Raw genomic sequence first — 21,495 nt, forward strand, 5'->3', positions numbered from 1 at the left:
CATCCACCCGGCCTCAACACAGCACTTTCTTACAAACCATTTCTGTAATGTAATATAAAGCTATGAGCCTTAGTTGGGACCCTCCCAATTTCTCTCGATTTTCATCCTCCATCTGTCTTACTGCCCCTTGTCTGGTTCCACCTCTTGTACACCTTTAGGGAGGTTTTAGACATATGGACAATCAACCAGGGGACATCTTTCTTTTCTTTTCTTTTTATCCACATTATCAAATAAATTGGTTGCCGCAATGATATGTATACACTGTGTTAGGTTTACCCATGCATACCTGTTTGGTCTTGAGGGGAAAAGATCCCTGCATGGGTTATTGTTTTATCTCATTATTAAGATATTAATGACTTATTTTTATCTTCTTACCACTACAATTATTGTGTTCAAAACATATATGCATATAGTCATTTGCGGGACTATATAACATTGAAGCCTCTTCTATGCTGGACTAGTCAGATGCCGTGCTGCTGCTACTGCTGTAGATAGGGGGACTTGGACGTTCCCGCGCAACGGGGCGGAGTTTTTCTTGTCCGCCCCTTCTGCCCTCACTTCCTTCCATGGTGTGGGTAGTGCGCGCGCATCCGCCAGTAGTGGTGACGTATTTCCGTTCGGCGTGATACGCGCGCATCACATGCGGGGACGTCCGGACCGGAAGTGATGCCGGAGGCCATCACTGACCTGTTCACTTCCGGTGGGACCGTACAAAAGATGGAGGGGCCGCTGTGCTTTCAGACGCAGCTGGCCCAGATCCATCTCTGCTGACAGGACGAGCTCCTGTGACTGAGAAACCACCATCTTTGAGCTCTTGCAGGTAAATAATCTTACTGTTTGATCTCTATGACCACTAGGAAGGGTACCTGTCTGACTTTATGTATGCACCTACTTGTACTCTCTCCTTCCCATGTTTCTTGGGGAGGATGGGGGGTGCTTTATTTATTTGGAAGCAGACCCACTGGCCGTTTGTCTGTCATCTCCCTGACAGTGATTAACCATGCTAAGTTATAGGGCCTTTGGCTCTAGTTTGGTGCATATGAAATCATATAATCTATTCTTTGGAATAGACTAAACATACATTATCGTTCTAGATTGGTTAGCGATTTTTTATCGATTTCTTTGTTTTGCTTTTTAGATATTTTATTAGATTCTTGTCCTGCAACTGTGCGGTCCAGTCCCTCTATTGGCAATATCCGGTTGGGATCTGGCACCCCTGGAGTCTTTGCACCAGCTGGCATAGTGGACGATGCCTGGCAATGGTGGAGTATGCTTTTAACCCTAGACTTGCACCAGTAGGTGAGACTATCAGATTAAATGTTTAGACCAACCATTATATGTTTTTCATGACATCTGAATGTGTATGACCACCATACAATTCTAACTCTAGTATATTTATCTGTTGTTCTTATAGTTTAAATGAATCAATGATGCCGATCTTGCCCTGATGAAGCAATTATTCTTTTGCGAAACATGTTGGCTGACAGGCATGAATAGAATTTGAACACAATACTGGATGGTCTTATTGATGTTTATATACATATATTGTTATTTGTTTTGTACAATTTTTTTCTTTTTTCTTTTTTGCAATTTAATAAAAATTAACTTTTTAAATACTCTATTTGTTGGTACCTACTGTGAATAGACGTATTATCTCCCTATAAAAATCCCATGTTTCTTGATAGAAATCTATCTTTCGCTGCATTTGGTTATAATTAGGGATTGGGAGAATCGTCTAAGCTCCTGTGTATGTCCACAACCTCTCACCATTTTGCCATAACTGTTGCAAATGTTTTACAGAGTTAAAAAAAGAGAAACCAGTTTTTTTTTTTTTTAATAAAGCTGTGCAAAAATAGAAAATATAAATTCAACACAATTTTCAACGTGACTATTTTTAAAAAAAAAAAGCAAGGTCAGCCATACGAATGTCTATAGATTCTCAGCAAGAAAACAAAGACTATATGTAGTTACTGTATACTAAATATAATCTAGGAATTAACCATCTAATACCTAATATACATTAACCACTTGCCAACCAGCTCACGTACATTTACTGCGGCAGGTCGGCTCTCCTGCGTGAACCGACATACCCGCACGTCGGTCCGTGCACGTGAGATTGCCCGCTCATGCTCCCGCTGCGAGCTGCAGGAGCATGCCCGCGGGTCCGGCGGACTTGATGTCTGCCGGCCGACCACGATCGTTATGCACGGAGGCAGAACGGGGATCTGCCTTTGTAAACAAGGCAATTCCTCATTCTGCCAGATGACATGACAGAGATCTACTGTTCCCAGTGATCGGTAACAATGATCTGTCATGTTCCAGTAAGCCAATCCCCCCCTCACAGTTAGAACACACCCAGGGAACACAGTTAACCCCTTGATCACCCCCTAGTCTTAATCCCTTCCCTGCCAGAGTCATTTATACATTGATCAGTGCATTTTTATAGCACTGATCAATGTAATAATGTCACTAGTCCCCATAAAGTGTAATTTGGGGTCAGATTTGTCCACTGCAATGTCGCAGTCCCACTAAAAATCGCAGATTGCCGCCATTACCAGTAAAAAACAAAAAAATTTCCATAAATAGACACGATAACTTTTGCGCAAAACAATCAATATACACTTATTGCTTTTTTGTTTACCAAAAATTGTAGAAGAATACATATTGGCCTAAATTTATAAAGAAATTTGCTTTTTTTTTAGTTTTTTTTGGAAATGTATTATAGCAAAAAGTAAAAAAAAATGTTTTTTTTTCAAAATTGTTGCTCTTTTTTTGTTTATAGCACAAAAAATAAAACCCTCAGAGGTGATCAAGTACCACCAAAAGAAAGCTCTATTTGTGGGAAAAAAAGGACATCAATTTTGTTTGGGTACAACGTTGAATGACCGTGCAATTGTCAGTTAAAGCAACGCAGTGCCATATTGCAAAAAATGGCCTGGTCCTTGGGGGCAAATCCTTCTGGGGCAGAAGTGGTTAAAGAGATCTCCAAGTAAATGAAAATCGTCTGCCAAGCATTAAGCTAGCAGTTGTGGTGTTGCCCTATCGACTTTGGCTGCCGCCTGTAAATTTAGCATGCTGTGTTAACCGGTTGCCAACCGGCCCATAGCCAAATGACGGCTGCAGGGCGGTTGGATAACTCTGGGATCACATACTATGACGTGATCCCAGAAAACGGCTCCTGCACGCCCCCCGGGAACATCCATGACCGCCGGGCCCAGAGGACCCGGTGCTTCACGGATCCCGGTAAACGGCCGCTGATCGCGGCCGTTTACCATGTGATCGCTCCGTCAAATGACGGAGCGATCACATGTAAACAAACCGGCGTCATGAGATGACGCCGGTTCCTCTCTCCCCTCTCTGTATCGATTAGTACAGAAGGGGAAGGATTGGATGGGAGCAGCGCTGTGGGCTGGATGTGTAGTGCCCACAGCGCTGTTCAGTGACATGTACAGTCACATCCATCCATCCATCCCTCCATGCTCAGCCATCCCCCCCATGCTCAGCAATACCCAGCACTACTCTGCAATACTCTGCAATTCCCTGTGCAATGCCCTGCAATATCCCGCAATACCCCGCAATACTCTGTAATGCCCCGCAATACTCTGCAATGCCCCACAATACTCTGCAATGCCCCGCAATATCCCGCAATACTCTACAATACTCTGCAATGCCCCGCAATACTCTGCAATACCCCGCAATACTCTGCAATGCCCCGCAATATTCTGCAATACCCCGCAATACTCTGCAATGCCCAGCAATACTCTGCAATGCCCCGCAATACTCTGCAATGCCCCGCAATACTCTGCAATGCCCCGCAATACCCCGCAACACTCTGCAATGCCCCGCAATACTCTGCAATGCCCCACAATACCCCACAATACTCTGCAATGCCCCGCAATACTCTGCAATGCCCCACAATACTCTGCAATACTCTGCAATACCCCGCAATACTCTGCAATGCCCTGCAATGCCTTGCAATACCCAGCCATACCCAGCCATACTCTGCTATACAGCCATACCCAGCCATACTCTGCAATACTTGGTGATACCCAGCCATGCTCAGCCATACCCAGCCATACTCTGCCATACCCAGCCATACTCTGCAATACTCGGTGATACCCAGCCATGCTCAGCCATACTCTGCCATACCCAGCCATACTCTGCAATACTCGGTGATACCCAGCCATGCTCAGCCATACCCAGCCATGCTCGGCTATACTCAGCCATACTCGGCTGTACTCGGCCTCTGTATGTGGGCAGGCTGTGGAAGTCTCACACATGTGGTATCGCCATACTCAGGAGGAGTAGGAGAATCTATTTTGGGGTGTCATTTTTGGTATTTACATGCTATGTGTTAGAAATATTGTATAAATGGACAACTTTGTGTTAAAAAAAAAAAATGTGTTTTAACCACTTCCGGCCCGCCGGCCGTCATACGATGTCCTTGATTTTGTGCGGGGATATCTGAATGATGGGTGCAACTACAGGCATCATTCAGATATCAGCTTTTTCAGCCAGCGATTCCCTACACCGTGAGAATGATCATAGCGGCTGTTCCACTGCTTGATCGCTCTTACGGGAGACGAGAGGGGACAACCCCCCACCGCCCTCAGGTGCTTCTACTGACTCACCGCTACAATCGAAGCCAGGATCGTTTTTTTTTTTTATTTCAGGCTTCCCAGCCTAGAGGTGAGATGTGGGGTCTTACTTACCCCATATCTCACTGTAAAGAGGACCTGTCATGCCATATTCCTATTACAAGGGATGTTTACATTCCTTGTAATAGGAATAAAAGTGATCAAAAAATTTATTTTTTGGAAAAAAAGCATCAAACTAAAATAAATAAAGTAAAATGAACAATAAAAAAAAATGTTTTTTTTTTTCCCCGTGTCCCCGTGTGCTCGCATGCAGAAGCGAACGCATACGTAAGTCCCGCCCACATATGAAAACGGTGTTCAAACCACACATGTGAGGTATCGCTGCGATCGGTAGAGCAAGAGCAATAATTTTGGCCCTATACCTCCTCTGTAACTCACAACATGTAACCAGTAAAAATTTTTAAGCGTCTCCTATGGGGATTTTTAAGTAGGGAAGTTTGGCACCATTTCACGAGCGTGTGCAATTTTGAAGGGTGACATGTTAGGTATCTATTTACTCGGCATAACTTCATCTTTCACATTATGCAAAAACATTGGGCTAACTTTACTGTTTTGGTTTTTTTTAAAGCACAAAACTGTTTTTTATTTTTTAAAAAAACACGTTTGAAAAATTGCTGCGCAAATACCATGCGAGATAAAAAGTTGCAACGATCACCATTGTATTCTCTAAGGTCTTTGCTAAAAAAACATATATAATGTTTTGGGGTTCTATGTAATTTTCTAGCAAATAAATTATGATTTTTACATGTAGAAGAGAAATGTCAGAATTGGCCTGGGTACTCTAGAACGCCTGAAGGTGCTCCGTGCATGTTGGGCCTCTGTATGTGGCCACGCTGTGTAAAAGTCTCACACATGTGGTATCACCATACTCGGGAGTAATAGCAGAATGTGTTTTGGGGTGTAATTTGTGGTATGCATATGCTGCGTGTGAGAAATAACCTGCTAATATGACAATTTTGTGAAAAAAGAAAAAAAAATCTTGATTTTGCAAAGAATTGTGGGAAAAAATGACAACTTCAAAAAACTCATCATGCATCTTTATAAATACCTTGGAATGTCTTCTTTCCAAAAAGGGGTCATTTGGGGGGTATTTGTACTTTTCTGGCATGTTAGGGTCTCAAGAAATGAGATAGGCCGTCAGTACTTCAGGTGTGATCAATTTTCAGATATTGGCACCATAGCTTTTGGACTCTATAACTTTCACAAAGACCAAATAATATACACTGATTTGGGTTATTTTTACCAAAGATATGTAGCAGTATAAATTTTAGCCAAAATATATGAAGAAAAAATTACTAATTTGCAAAATTTTATAACAGAAACGAAGAAAAATGCATTTTTTTACAGAATTTTCGGTCTTTTTTTTTTATAGCACAAAAAATAAAGAACCCAGTGGTGATTAAATACCACCAAAAGAAAGCTCTATTTGTGTGAAAAAAAGGACAAAAATTTCATTTGGGTACAGTGTTGCATGACTGAGTAATTGTCATTCAAAGTGTGAGAGCACCGAAAGCTGAAAATTGGTCTGGTTAGGAAGGGGGTTTAAGTGCCCAGTGGTCAAGTGGTTAAATTTGCTGTGGCCGTGACATGGGAAAAGCCACCTCTGGCCCCAGTACATACAGTGAAGTCTGTGGTTTTCAATCAGATTAATATTATATTTTCGACATAAATATTGTTAGAACGCTCCCCTAGTGTGCAGTTTCTATCAACAGTCACCCGCTGCCTTCAATTTAAAGCTTCCGTCCCAAAAATATATTTTATGTTATGTATGTTGAGGCGCTGGCTTTGATGTGAAGTGTTAAATGCAAATAAAAATAAAATTATAATATAATTAAACTATATAAATCCGTGCAGCAAAAGTAAATCACAACCTCCAGCAGTTTCACTATAAAAAACACTTGCCAACATCAATTATGAACATATAACAAAGAATAAAGTCCTTGTATTACAAATTATTATCTTCAAAATCACGTTTTTTTACCTGCCACCACATTATGCATGCTTTCCTTAACATTCTCTGCTCTCATATAATGTGCTCCACCACCTAGTGTAAGGAGGCCACTCACCAGATCCTTTTGGGTCACCGGGACCTCACCACTTAGGAAGATCAAATCTTTGTTAGACATTCTCTCATTTAGCTTTCAACATTCAATGTTTCCACTAGGAAAATCTCAGAATGAGAGAACAGTACGCGATAAGAAAGTCCTGATGATGCCTTCCGGTGAAATGCATTGAGGTCTAACTACTGGCAGAACTTCTGAGTCTCTATAGACATCACAGCTCGAAAAACCCGAACTGACTCATAAGGCTTTGCATAGTGGGTTCCGCTACAAGGCTCAAGCAAATGTGAGTGCATTGATATACACATTTTAATTAAAGTCATTTTAATAAATGTTTTGCACGATTATCGCAAATTGTTCTCTCATTCTGAGATTGTCCTGGTGGAAACATTGGAGGTTGAAAGCTAAATGAGAGGATGCCAAGGATACACCTAACATAAAAATTTGATCTTCCAAAGTGGTGAGGGCCATGGTGACCCAAAAGGATCACAATTGATGTTGGCAAGTGTTTTTTATATTACAACTGCTGGAGGTTGTGATTCACTTGTGCTGCACAGATTTATATAGTTTAATTATATTATAATTTTATTATTATTTGCATTTAACACTTCACATCAAAGCCAGCGCCTCAACATACATAGCATAAAATGTAAGGCTCCATGCACACTGAAGCTCATAAACGGCCGTTTTTGGGAGTTTGGGTATTTTTTTAACAGCCCATAAACTCCCCTCTATGTTATTCTATGTGTCCATGCACACATGGACTTTTTTGGACGTTTATCAGCAGTGGAGTTTATGGGTAGTTTTCTGAACGCCCTAAAATCGCGTTCAGGCGTAATTTTTCTGACCACTTAAAACGCCAACCGCTCATAAACGCTGATAAATGTCGATAAACGCTCAAAAAACGTGGCTCACCAGCGTTTTTAAAGGTTTAACGGTTTTTCTATTGCTGTGTTAAGGCCCTCAAGTTAATTAGGTCAGCCAGGTGCATCTTGTTACAGTGTCTAAATATTTTACTGTGTCCTCAGGTTGACCAGCTGAGCTGGGCTGGTTTTATCTGGGAAGGAAGAGTTAATGCCTTCCCCGCCTTTTTCTTCAAGGTTACCACCCCCTGCAGGTCACACCATATCAAAGGGGCTCACTAAGTGCCCTGAGAGAGTGGCTGGGAAAAGACTGCCAAAATGTAGTGGTTCCTCTGTTGGAGTCCATCATCCCCCTGGGGGGGACGTGTGATTAGAGCCCAGTTGGGGGTTCCTGTTAGAAGCCTTCCTCCTTAATCTAATATCTAATATTTAGCAATTAACATTAATAACATATGTATGAATGGGTTTGGCCTTTATAGTATGATTTCGTTGTATATATTTATCTTTTCTAGATTTGGAAAAGTAACAAAAAGATTTTACAGTCTGTGTTAAAATATACATAAAGGTTTCATTAGTCTGTGCATCTCTCATCTCATATGTTACTAATTAGGTTTGAGCTAGTTCTCTTTCCGTCCCCCATCACAAATGGGATAAGGTATCACATTTCTTAAAGATACAAAGGTTTGAGTATGTTTGATTTAAGAATATAATTTCTTTATACTGTAATATTTCTTGATTAGGATATAATAGTATAACTATAAGATTTTGTGGAACTATAAGACAAAACCAGCCCTTTTTAGGAGAAGGTGGGGTTTTGAATTGTGGAGTAAAAGCAATGTTAGCTTCTTACACAGACACACATCTGATTATATACAGAATCTTCATTTCAAAAATATAACTACATTATTGATATTATTTTTACATTCTGCATTTTAATATTGTTCTTGTAATATTTTTGCTATTTTATTATTAAATCCATTTTTTGAGTTTTTACAAAAGAACTAGAAAGAACTTTCTTGGGACTCTTCTCATCAATATAAGTTACATAATGAGAGAATATTCATATATTCTACAGTTCCCAGGGGGTCTGTAGCCTGTAGACCAGTGGTTCTCAACCTGGGGGTCGAATGACGATTTGCCAGGGGTCACCAAATCCTGGGCTGTTCCTGAAGCCTGTACCACTCTCCCAGCCTTTTCGCAGCCACCCAGCAGGCTGGCCATGGACCCTGTGGAAGTCCAGCTGGGCTGTTCCTGGAGCCTGCGGCCTCCCACTTAGCCTCTTCCCAGCCACTCATTCAGTTCATGGCATGGCTGGGGGCAGAGACTAGAGGTCAGCTGACTGGTGAGGAATGTGAAGTGGGAGGGACTGGAGGAGACCCTATCTCCTGATTTCGGTATAGGTGTCACTGCTGCTAGACACCACAGAGCTGGAGACACAGTGAAGCCGGAGACACAGTGAGTCACACTACCTGTGATTATAGTTGCCATTAAAAGTCCCCACTACAGTTTTCAGATCAACAGATAACCTTGATCAAGAACACCTAAATTGGCTGATCAGAACTCCCCGCCAGCACTGCCACTCATCCCAACTCCCCGCCAGCACTGCCACTCATCCCAACTCCCCACCAGCAATGCCACTCATCCAATTCCCCCACCCCCAAAGGCATAAGAGAAGAAATAAAAATGGAGAATACATGGAAGGGAGAGGAAAAGAGGGGGAGGAACAAAGAAAAAGGGAGAGAAAGAATAAGAAAAAGATGGCTAGAGAGATGGACAGGGGGGAAAAAAACCAAGAAATTAGGATAGAGAGAGATAAAAAGGAAAGAAAGGAGAACAAAGAGAGAGTGGTACATCCTAAAATGTACCATACGGGGTTTTAATACTGTACAAGTGGAAGGGACTCAGGGAGTGCTAAATGTCCGTGGATTAGGGGGCGCAAATTACTTGTCTTGCCTTGGGTGCTGACAAATCACGCTACGAAAAAATTTTACTGTTGGGGGTCCCCACAACTTGGGAAATTTTATCAAGGGGTCACGGCACTAGAGAGGTTGAGAACCACTGCTCTAGTGTGTGCTACTAGTAGTGAGAGTATGCAAACTGTACCCCTCATGTTAGCTCTGAATCTGTAATTGGGTCAGGGCTGGATGACTCATCCTGGCAGCTCTCTGGTGCCCCACAGCATTTCTAGAATGTTAGAAAATGTTTTGTAAGATAGTGGGCAGAGGCTAGGAGGGGTTGCCTTGAATAATTATGGGCCCTTAGCCAATCCCCAGGAGTGGGCCTGGCAGGGGACTGAGGAGCCCATAAATAGGAATAAGCCATGCCAGCAAAGGGAGTCGGGTGGAAGATGGAGAAGTATTGCTGAGGGAGGCTGTCGGTGGCCCTTGAGGGACCTGGGACGGGTTTTATCTCGGGGCTGGAGCTCAGGAGGCTGGCTTGGAAGGATTCCATCAAAGGAGGCAGTTGGAGGGATCCAAGCCATAGAGGCAGCAGGAGAGAGCAAGGAGAGACAGCGAGTAGATCAGCACGGTGCAGGGACAGACAAGGGGAGATACTGCCAGCTGTAGCAGTGCTCTTCTGAAGACCGCTGTGTGCCAAGTATTCATCAAACCTTTAGTAAAAATAAGTGGAACTAACACCAACCTGCACAAATGGCAAAGAAATCGTGTATAACTAAGTAAGTAAATTGACGAGGAAAAATGCTAGCAAAGTATTGAACTTTACATCTCTTAGCACGGGGAGTGAATATAAAATCGAAAAATGTACTACATGTAAATCGATCCATGTAACATATCTCATTATTTGCCCTTGCGGGTTGCAGTAAGTGGGACGCACTAAAAGAAATCTTCGCACCTGTATTAATGAACATCTAAACAACATAAAAAAATGGGTTCTTAAAACACAGCCTTTCCAATCACTTTAGGATATATCATAATAAGGATCCTAGTGTAGCTAAATTCTTTGGGATTGATAAAATTAATGCAGATTGGAGGCGAGGAAATATGATCCAGAGAATATCCAAAAACTAAACTGAATGGATTTATAAATTAAATACACTCACGCCACTCCTCTCTTTGTTACTCTTATTTGGCTTTTTGGCCACAGGATGACAGTATCTAGAGTAATTTTTAATTATATTTCAATTATATTTTTAAACTTTTTTAAATAATTCAAATTCAATTAATACAAGAAAATTAAAGTAGTGTATGATGCCTTTTTTAATTTTAGCTAGTTAAAAGCTTTTTATTGTGTAAAGATTGAACCAGATTAAGTATCCTTAATTGGCGGACCTGTATATATGGAAGCAACGTATACGTTCACATGACCCCTGATGACGTCAGAGCGTGCTGACGAAACGCGAAGGGTGGCTTGAGAGTAGTACGTCACTTCTGCCGTTTGAAACGCAGCTGGAATGCCAACGGTGTCGCCAAACACATGGCTGTGTTATACTGCTTAGCTGCTATGAAGATTTTACCAGTTTTTTACTTCAATTTTTGAGTACATTTTTAACATACTTCACTATGGGAGCCTTTTTCTTCTTTTAACCCACGGCACTGATGCTTTGATACGATCATTTCCACATCGAGTTTCCCCACAATACATGCACAATAGGTCCACTGAAATCCTGGTTATACAATCGTTCGGATTGAAGTCGTGGGATTCTTCATTGGCATATTCCGAAAGCGCTTATAACTACCTGTAATGGGGGTCATTGGATTCTGGTGAGTAGGATGTGTGGCTGGTGATGGTGGTGGAAGATCTACTCCTTTGCTGTCTGCCGAGTATTGGAAGACACAAAATTGTTCATTTGGACACTTTTTTTTGCACATCAATGTGTGTTTTTTGTTTTTGATTGTGTGTTGTTGAATTTTTTGAACATTTGATTTAGTATCTTGGACACTTCAACTAGATACATTTTGGATGACACATACATATACACATATTATATATATATATTCTATATTTTGTTGTGTTTGTTGTCACTGGTCTATGCAATTTAAGCATTTTTTGCACTTGCACTTTTATAGAGAGCGCAGTTCCAATTAATTAATTAACTTTTAATTAATTTCTCCACATTCATCAAACCTTTCCCTGGGGTATCTTCCATGTGCATGTCAGTCAGGAGGACTGGGGACAGGAAGACAGTCAGGTATGGCTGGTGGCAGAGAGGTGGGCTTGCATTTTCTGCAAGCAGTGGAACTGGGATCAGTGGCCACAGGAAGGCAGAAGGTGATGTGTTATGCTGCTCACTCCTTTGTGTTGCTTTGCCAAGGGACTGAGAGTTTCTACCCTTAATATGCTGTTGCTGAACTGACAATAGACTGCCAGTTCCCTCAGAAGTGAGCCAGCAGAAGCTGTACAAAGAGGAACCAAGTTTGTGCAGGTGGAAAGCAGAAGAGGAGTCTGTAAATAAGGAGGAAGTGTCCCTGAATTGTTGTTGTCACTGGGCATTCCATAAGCCCTTACCCTATCCAAGTTATCATCCACTAATAAAACAAAACAAGCCAAAGACTGATTTCTGTGTATAGATGAAAGAAGAAGTGAAAAAGAAGTGCTGCATGTCTGGCTGTGTAGAAGTGGGGAACTCTTGACTAGGGTAGCCAGATACCTTACTGCCCCACCAATACATGTAAATCTTACCTCTATATTAATGACGCTGACACTTGAATGGATGTAAATGGCCTTTACGGCCTTTATTTAACAAAAAACTAATAAAAAACTGTAAAACTTTTATTTCAAATATTTAAAATTGAATTTACATATTCAAAATATTCAAAAAGATTTTAAACTCGAAATTCCAGTAATTTTGGTTTTCTGGTCCCTGACTACCCTCTTTAACTTTTGAGCTTGTAGCCCCATTTGTTAGCATCTGCCCCCAGCCGCTAACTCGCCTCGAGGGCACACTAACTGACCACAGACCCCCACTTAGTACCCGTTGGTCCAACAAACTGACACTAGACCAACCGGACTACTCCATCCTGGGATATGTCCCAACTTTTCAAAAACTCCTTTTCATATATATCCATATATCCATATACATATATATACCCCTGTCGTCAAGGACCTGACGCCACCCACTTTCTGGTAAGAACCATTTTAACCACATTTTTTAGGGAGGGAACGTTCTTCCTAGCTGTCTCACCCACAACTGAACTTTCCACTCCCCCCAGCTACTTCCCAAAGTTACACACTCCTCCCCTCTGCACTAATCCCCCAATCCCAACAGGGAAAAGTATTCCCTAAACCACTCCTACCTAAATTAACCTGTTCCTAAGCTACTTGCACCCTGTCATGTCTGCACTACGCTTACTCTTCATTATAGCTCCGTACATGTCTTGACTAGGGTAGCCAGATACCTTACTGCCCCACCAATACATGTAAATCTTACCTCTATATTAATGACGCTGACACTTGAATGGATGTAAATGGCCTTTACGGCCTTTATTTAACAAAAAAACAATAAAAAACTGTAAAACTTTTATTTCAAATATTTAAAATTGAATTTACATATTCAAAATATTCAAAAATATTTTAAACTTGAAATTCCAGTAATTTTGGTTTTCTGGTCCCTGACGACCCTCTTTAACTTTTGAGCCCGTAGCCCCATTTGTTAGCATCTGCCCCCAGCCGCTAACTCGCCTTGAGGGCACACTAACTGACCACAGACCCCCACTTAGTACCGGTTGGTCCAACAAACTGACACTAAACCAACCGGACTACTCCATCCTGGGATATGTCCCAACTTTTCAAAAACTCCTTTTCATATATATCCATATGCATATATATACTCCTGTCGTCAAGGACCTGACGCCACCACAGCAGAAGTGTGACACCTCACACTTGTGCCTGCAGCCAAACTGACAATGCCCTCCTAATGCCGTCTTCCAGCCCCAAGGCCCAAAGATCAATTCCCACTGGATTGAGATGAACACCATCCCCTCTAAGGTACATCCAAGTGTCAACTTCCAACTCCCAATGACGTATGACTATGCCGCCATTGCGAGAAATAAACCTGCCCACCTCTTTGTTAACTTTTATACGGGACTTATTCAGTTTTTCCCATGAACGGGCCCCCCTCCAAAACATGTGGGCTACTATATCCGACCATACAAATAACATGTTCGGGAAAGATGCCCTCAGCCTGAGGAAATCCCACTCTATGTCTTTAATCACCTGTCTCATTGGTCTGCAGCCCAAGTCGTTTCCTCCCACGTGAAGAACTAATATATCCGGGGCCCTGTCCAGTCTGGAAAATGGATGTACCTCCGGGACTACTTGCTGCCAACGCATACCAGGTATGCTGAGCCATCTAACAGTGCCCTCCTCCCTCTTAATCCTGAGCTGCCTACCATCAGGTCTGACATCCGCCCTTCTTGCCCCCCAGAAAACATATGAATGTCCCAATATCCAAATGAGACATCTTGGGGGACCTGCAAAGACAGAAAAGAAAAATACCAGCGACAATCGAAAAAACCTGGTATTCCCTACATCATTTTTTTTTTTTTAATATGTATAAAATAATCACATCAGGTGTGGGCGAACATACAATTGGTACCTCCTAGACTCCCATCTGCCTATCCTCTTTATTACCTGTTCAGGAAGACCCCAGCGAGAAGCCTCCGTGGCCACTCCTATACGAAAATAATGCCCTGCGTACTCCCCAGGCGAGAGACCACCCTCCGCCAAACATTTCCGCATTACTGCCGTAAACTGTGGATGAACAATGCCCCCCCCCCATTGGTCGAATACCCATGAACTGTCGCAGGGATGTCACTGGACACAACTGAGGATCTCGACCCCGAAATAATTCCACCTTCACCCCTTTTCCTTCCTGATCCGTTTTTGAACGCTGAATAAAAATCAGAACAGACTGTTCTAAACACTGAACGTCCCCAAACCTTAAACCTCCCACTGTCTTTTTTGAAGGTGAAACTAACTCACCAATACGGAACGCCCCAAAAAATGCCAAAACGAAAGCCACCCTAAACAGAACTCGCTCGTAATGCTCCGAACACACCTTCTGCAAACTTAAAATAATTGTTCCCAAAACTGAAAACGACACTGGGCGCCTAGAATCTCGTTTGTGTGAACCTTTTCTATAACCTTCTTTTCTCAATGCCCTGCAAACCAGAAAGGATTTTGTAAAATCCCTTAGCCCTTTTAATTGAAACCAGAAGGCTAAAGCAGCCATTTTTTTACCTATCGAAGGTCCTGAGACCCCATTTGAATAATTGTTACAAATAAAACACAACACCCCTATCTGCATGTCCTCCGAAACCTCTGACCCTCCTACCTCCTCCATCAAATTCAACCATTCCTGCCATATTTTGCAATAAGACTTCCAGGTTCCAGCGCTGAGAGACTGCTTTATCAAACCCGCGGTGATTCCAACGCAATTTCCCACAATTCCGACGGGCATACTTCCCCTATCCGCTTCGCCTCCGGTGCCAGCTTGCGAAATTCTTCCCACTGGAAACGAGACAAAGCATCCGCTAATTTATTTTCTATCCCAGGGATATGCACCGCGTACACAAAGGCATTGATGCGCAAACAACTGAGCACCAGGTGTCTCAACAGTCTAATTACCGGCGGGGAAGAAGCCGAGATGTTATTAATCGCCCAAACCACCCCCAAGTTGTCACAATTGAAACGCACCTTCTTGTTATGCAACTCCTCCCCCCCACAGTTCAATGGACAAAACAATGGGAAACAGCTCCAATAATGCCAAATTGCGAAGGAAGCCCGCCTCCCTCCAAGCCTCTGGCCAGGGCCCTGCACACCACCTACCTCGGCAATACGCACCGCACCCCGCAGATCCTGCCGCATCCGTAAACAATTCCAGGTCAGCGTTGCTGACCGGACCTGTTTGCCACATGGAGCGTCCATTAAAACACTCCAAGAACGCATCCCAGACTGCTAAATCTGCCTGCAATTCTCTAGTTAATCTTATGAAGTGATTGGGAACCTTCACCCCAGACGTAGCCGCCGCCAACTGCCTACAGAATATACGCCCCATGGGAATGATTCTGCATGCAAAATTTAGTTTTCCTAACAAGGATTGCAATTCCTTCAAACGCAACTTGCACCTCTTAACCGCCTTACTCACCTCTTCTCGTAGGGCCACCACCTTGTCCTCCGGCAACCTACATTCCATGGCCATGGAATCAATAGTGATGCCCAAAAAAAACAACTCGGATTTTGGGCCCTCTGTCTTGTCCACCGCCAACGGGATCCCAAATTTCTCAGCTAAGTGTTGTAACGTCCCTAGCAACACCCTGCAACAGCGGGAGTCAGGGGGGCTTATACACAAGAAATCATCCAAATAATGGATAATTGAATTAACCCCCGCCACTTCCCTAACCGCCCGTTCAAAGAATGAGCTAAATGCTTCAAACAGTGCGCAGGAAATCGAACAGCCCATAGGTAGGCATCGATCTACAAAATACGACCCTTGCCAACAACACCCCAGCAGACAAACACTTTGGGGGTGCATCGGCAATAGTCTAAATGCCGATTCCACATCCGTTTTTGCCATGAGGGAGCCTTTACCATATCTCCTAACCCATGCGACAGCCGCATCAAATGATGTATAGGTAACCGCACAAGCTTGCGGGTCGATACCATCATTAACTGAGCCGCCTTTTGGGTAAGATAGGTGATGTATCATTCTATATTGGCCCACCTCCTTTTTTGGAACAACTCCCAACGGGGAAACTATTAAATCTGGCAACGGCGGATCAGGAAATGGTCCCGCCATGCGCTCTAACGCAACTTCCTTGAATAGCTTAGCCGACACCACCTCCGGATGGCGGAGTGCCGACCTCAAATTTTCGGCCACAGGTGGAATCTCCCGCACCGAACTAGGAATTTTAAAACCTTCCCTAAACCCTGTTTCCAATAATTGCGCCGCCGCCCTATACGGATATCTATTTAGGAACGGTAGCATCTTTTCTAAACTCACCGGCGTCATCCCTTTTTCCAGCGACGTCACCTGTGCGGCCCTTTCCTTGCTTGAAACATCGCGCGAACGCATGTGTCCCGCTACATCCCGAGCATTCATGTTTAAATCTACATGAGTTTCCAAACCGACAGGTACCTTCATTGAACTGCCAGCACACCCCTTTCTTTTTTGGGGCTGGCGATCCAACTGAGGCGGTGCCGCCGACCCCCCCTGGAAAAAAAAAAGGGCTCGCAGCCCTGGACGAAGTCATCAACTTCATCCAGAGACTAATATCCTTATGATCCCACCTAATTGAGGGGCGAATGGCCTTCCACTGACGAAATTGCTCGTCATACCTAAGCCATGCTAAACCTCCATAAACTCTATGCGCCTCGCTAATCGCCTCCAGGTAACAGAATAAAGCTGAGCAATTCTCAGGGGCTTTTTTCCCCGATCACGCTAGCCAAAATCGCAAACGTTTGCAACCAGTTAGCAAACGTGCGCGGAATGAGTCTGTACCTCCTCTTTTCTTACTCTTCCTTCTTGCTTTTGTCTGGCTTTACCCTGTCTAAATTAAATTTTTCTAACGGAAGCAGGGAAAAAATCTCCACATATTCGTTCTTCCAAATTTTTTCCCTGACCTCCTTTTTTAAATGCGCCCCTAGAGGTCCCTCGAAGCATACGTATACCTCACACCTCGCCGCATCAGCCAACCTCACTCTATCCGCATCCTTCTCCTGCGTTGTGGTCGCCGCAGACTCTCCCACGCCGTCACTACCCGTCTGCGTCTCCGCCACCACTGTGGTCTCCGTTCTGCGTGGAGGATCCATCACGTCATGGGGCTCCCGTATACTAGTAGGTTGTGACATCCAGGGGGTAATTGGGGGCGAGGGCTGCTGAGCCCCATTCTCCAGTCTACGCAGCAACTCTCTCAATGAATCCCATAAACCCTCATCCCCCCTCCCCAGTACATTCTGCATTGTACCACTACCACTATTACTATTCCCCTCTAACAAATGGGGGACATTTTTTATTACATTAGGAACATTTTTTTTACCTGGCTGCCGTAGGCGAGAGGATCCACCAGCCGTCTGTCTAGACTCCACCGCTGCCTCCTGTGGATCGTCGCTCAGCTCACCCTCCTCGCTGCTGCTGCTGTCGCTGTCCCGGTGTCTTGCTTGCTGAGGCACTTGCACCGACCTTCCATCTCTGCTGTGGCCTGACGACTGAGCGACCGGAGGGGGGGGCGACAATCCTGAGAGGGCTCCATCCTCCTTGAGCACCGCGCTCCGTGATGACGTCATTACCCGGCGCCACAGCCGCCGCACATGCAGCATCCTGGCCAACCCTCCCAGGCCCAGCACTGAACCTGGAGGCGGGGCCTCCCGACCGACGAGGATGACACGGTGAACCTCCTCCAGGAGGTAAGATGGCGCCGTTACGTGGCAAGCCGCCGGCCGCATCACAGGCATGACCGGCGCCCGAACGACCCTTCCTCCCTCGCTGGGCAGCCACTCCGACCGGAGCTTCGCCCGCCGGAGGTGGCCGCCTGATGACTCTGGGAACGAGCACTCCTGGAGGGGACCGGCCCAGCAGCCTGTGAAATGTCTACCCCACCTGCACTAACCTGTGAACTGGGCTAACTCATAAGCCCCCCCCCGCACCGATCGGGCTGTCTGCTTCGCCGGGGGGCCTGAGGGGGACCGACCGTGACTCCCCAGTCTCCGGTGAGGCCTGGGAGTGTTGTTGGGGCTAAGGCGCTCCAGAGGTCTAGACCTCCTAGCCCGTGCAGAGGCAGGACTCCCGTGACTCCCCAGTCTCCGGTGAGGCCTGGGAGTGTTGTCGGGGCTAAGGCGCTCCAGAGGTCTAGACCTCCTAGCCCGTGCAGAGGCAGGCCTCGCTTTAGATGGGCCCTGACCTACCCCCTGCAGAGTGGAAGCGATCTGGTTCTGAAGCCAGGCAGAGCCATGAGTCTCCGCTGCCTCCCTCAACTGTGCCCAAAGGTTATCTAAATCACTGCACTTACTGTCTAACAGGGGATTCAGGAATGTTCTTCCTAGCTGACTCACCCACGACTGAACTTTCCACTCCCCCCAGCTACTTCCCAAAGTTACACACTCCTCCCCTCTGCACTAATCCCCCAATCCCAACAGGGAAAAGAATTCCCTAAACCACTCCTACCTAAATTAACCTGTTCCTAAGCTACTTGCACCCTGTCATGTCTGCACTACACTTACTCTTCATTACAGCTCCGTACATGTCTGACTTCAGCAACTGCTACGGGGGTAGTGCTGCACCTACAGTATATATATTTTAATGTTGTTTCTTAAAGCAGTCCCTGACTCTTTCCACCCCAGTTCATAAGGAAATGATGCCTGCTAAAACAGCATTTCCTACTGAGGGAACCGGTCACCCCAGCTAGCTGTCTGTGTGCCTGGTGACCAGCAGGGCTCTTTTTAAGCAGGAACACAGAGGAACACAGTTTCAGCACCTTCAACACTGAAAGTATGCAATGACAAGGGGTGGTGTGCTGGAAGGTCTATTATTGCTGGCTTTGGGGGGGGGGGGACCTATTGTCGCTGGAGGGGACTTATGGTTGTGGGGTGTGGGGGAGGGTCTATTGTTTCTGGAGCGGTCTAGTTTCGCTGGGGAGGGGGTCTTATGTTGCTGGGGGGTCAATAGTTGCTAGGAGGGATCTACTATTGAGGGAGGGGTCTATTGTTGGTGGCTGCTGGAAGATCTATTGTTGCTGGGTGGTATTTTCTTGCAGGGGTCTATTGTTGCTGGGGCTCTATAGTTGCAGGGTGATCTATTGTTGCTAGAGGGATCTATTGCTAGGAAGAGTCCATTGTTGCTAGGGGGAATTATTGTTGCTGGGGGGGTCTGTTGTTGCTGGCTGTGGGAGATCTGTTTTACCGCTTTTCTTGTTATCATTAACAGATTCAGTTCAAATTACTTATCACCAAGTAATACGTTCTGTATTCTATAAAAGGAGTGGTGCTGGGAGGTGGCTAGGGGTTGGAATCAAGAGACAGTGCTCGGAGATAGGTAGGGGGTAGAGTCAAGGGGTGACTCAGAATGGGGAGTACCAATCCCCTAAATGCTACAAAGTTTGCCATTATGAAGAGTAGGGATGAGCTCGATGTTCGGGTCAAACATAAGTTCGACTCGAACATTGGGTGTTCGCCCGTTCGCCGAACAGCGAACATTATGGGGCATTCGTGGAAAATTTGAATGCTGCGAAACGCCCCATATGCTGTATGATGATGCATGCTTTGGCCAATCACAGCGCTCTCTGCTAAGAGAGCCATAATTGGCCAAAGACAGGATGCCTTTGGCCAATCATGGCTCAGGAGGACGAAGTCAATGCCCCACACTATATAAGGCTGCTTACACGGTGGCCGTGTGTAGTGTTGTAGGCGTGGACAGAGAGATAGCTTGAGTTAGATTAAGCAGGCAGGTTATTCAGTCAGTGTATTTTATATATATAAAATATATATAATATATAGTCAGTCTGGTGAGATATTATATATATATATATATATATATATATATACACACACCCTCTTAAAGGAGAATTGACCAAACCAAAAGGTTAATTAAATCCACAAGAGCTTTTTTTTTACCACCACTATTCCTTTATATTGGCTTTTAAAATGTACAAATGCACCAATTTAGAATTTGGATGAAAGGTTTAGCACTGGGAAACACTTTTTGAAAGATAAAAAGTGCATTTTATATTAAACTATATGGATCAGACCAAAATGAGGGACAAATGAGGGCTTACGAGGGACAGAGGGACATTGCTCCAAATCAGGGACAGTCCTTCGAAATCAGGGACAGTTGGGAGCTATGCAGTTTATAATACAGTGCAGGTGGTGTACACAGTATCGAATTCAGTGTGTACAGTTTCTACTACATTTCTGGTGGTGTACATAGTACACAATACAGTGCAGATGTAGTACAGTTTCTACTACTTTTCTGGTGGTGTACACAGTATCTAATACAGTGCGTACAGTTTCTACTACACTTCGGGGGGTGTATACAATACAGTGCAGCCATAGTACAGTTTCTAATACAGTGCAGGCGGTATACACAGTATCTAATACGGTGTGTACAGTTTCTACTACACTTCTGGTGGTGTACACAATACAGTGCAGCCATAGTACAGTTTCTAATACAGTGCAGGCGGTGTACACAGTATCTAATACAGTGTGTACAGTTTCTACTACACTTCTGGTGGGGTACACAGTACACAATACAGTGCAGCTGTAGTACAGTTTCTAATACAGTGCAGGCGGTGTACACAGTATCTAATACAGTGTGTACAGTTTCTACTACACTTCTGGTGGTGTACACAGTATAAAATACATTGCAGCCATTGTACAGTTTCTAATACAGTACAGGGGGTTACACAGTATCTAATACAGTGTGTACAGTTACTAATACACTTCAGGCGGTGTACACAGTATCTAATACAGTGTAGTGTTGCAAAACAAAAAATACATCATGTCCGGAAGGCCACCAAGGAGAGGCAGAAGCTCACAGGCCACTCAAAGAGGGCAAGCAGCCTCTGTATCTACAGTCAACAGTGGTGGTCGTGGACATGGTGCATCCTTTGCAGGTGGCCCTGGGGCATGCTTGTCCTTTTTTTCTGCTGCTGGCCATGTTATTGAGCCAGAACATGCAGAAGAGTTGGTGGAGTGGATAACAAAGCCCTCCCCATCCTCTGTCACCCAGGCTCAGAGTAGTTTACCTTCCAAAGCAAATATAGTAAAAAGTGGATTGCGCTAACTCTTGTGTATAATAACCACCATAATTGTGCAAAATAAAAAATATTTCTATATTGATCCTATGATGAAGTGTTTTTCTCTGCCATCTATATTGGTATATTGATATTTTTCACTTTTTTTTTATATCAAAAAAACTTATCTTTCCCATATATTATTTCTGATCAAAATGTATCTAGGTAA

Source organism: Aquarana catesbeiana, linkage group LG12, assembly GCF_042186555.1.
Source record: "Aquarana catesbeiana isolate 2022-GZ linkage group LG12, ASM4218655v1, whole genome shotgun sequence".
NCBI lineage: Eukaryota > Metazoa > Chordata > Amphibia > Anura > Ranidae > Aquarana > Aquarana catesbeiana.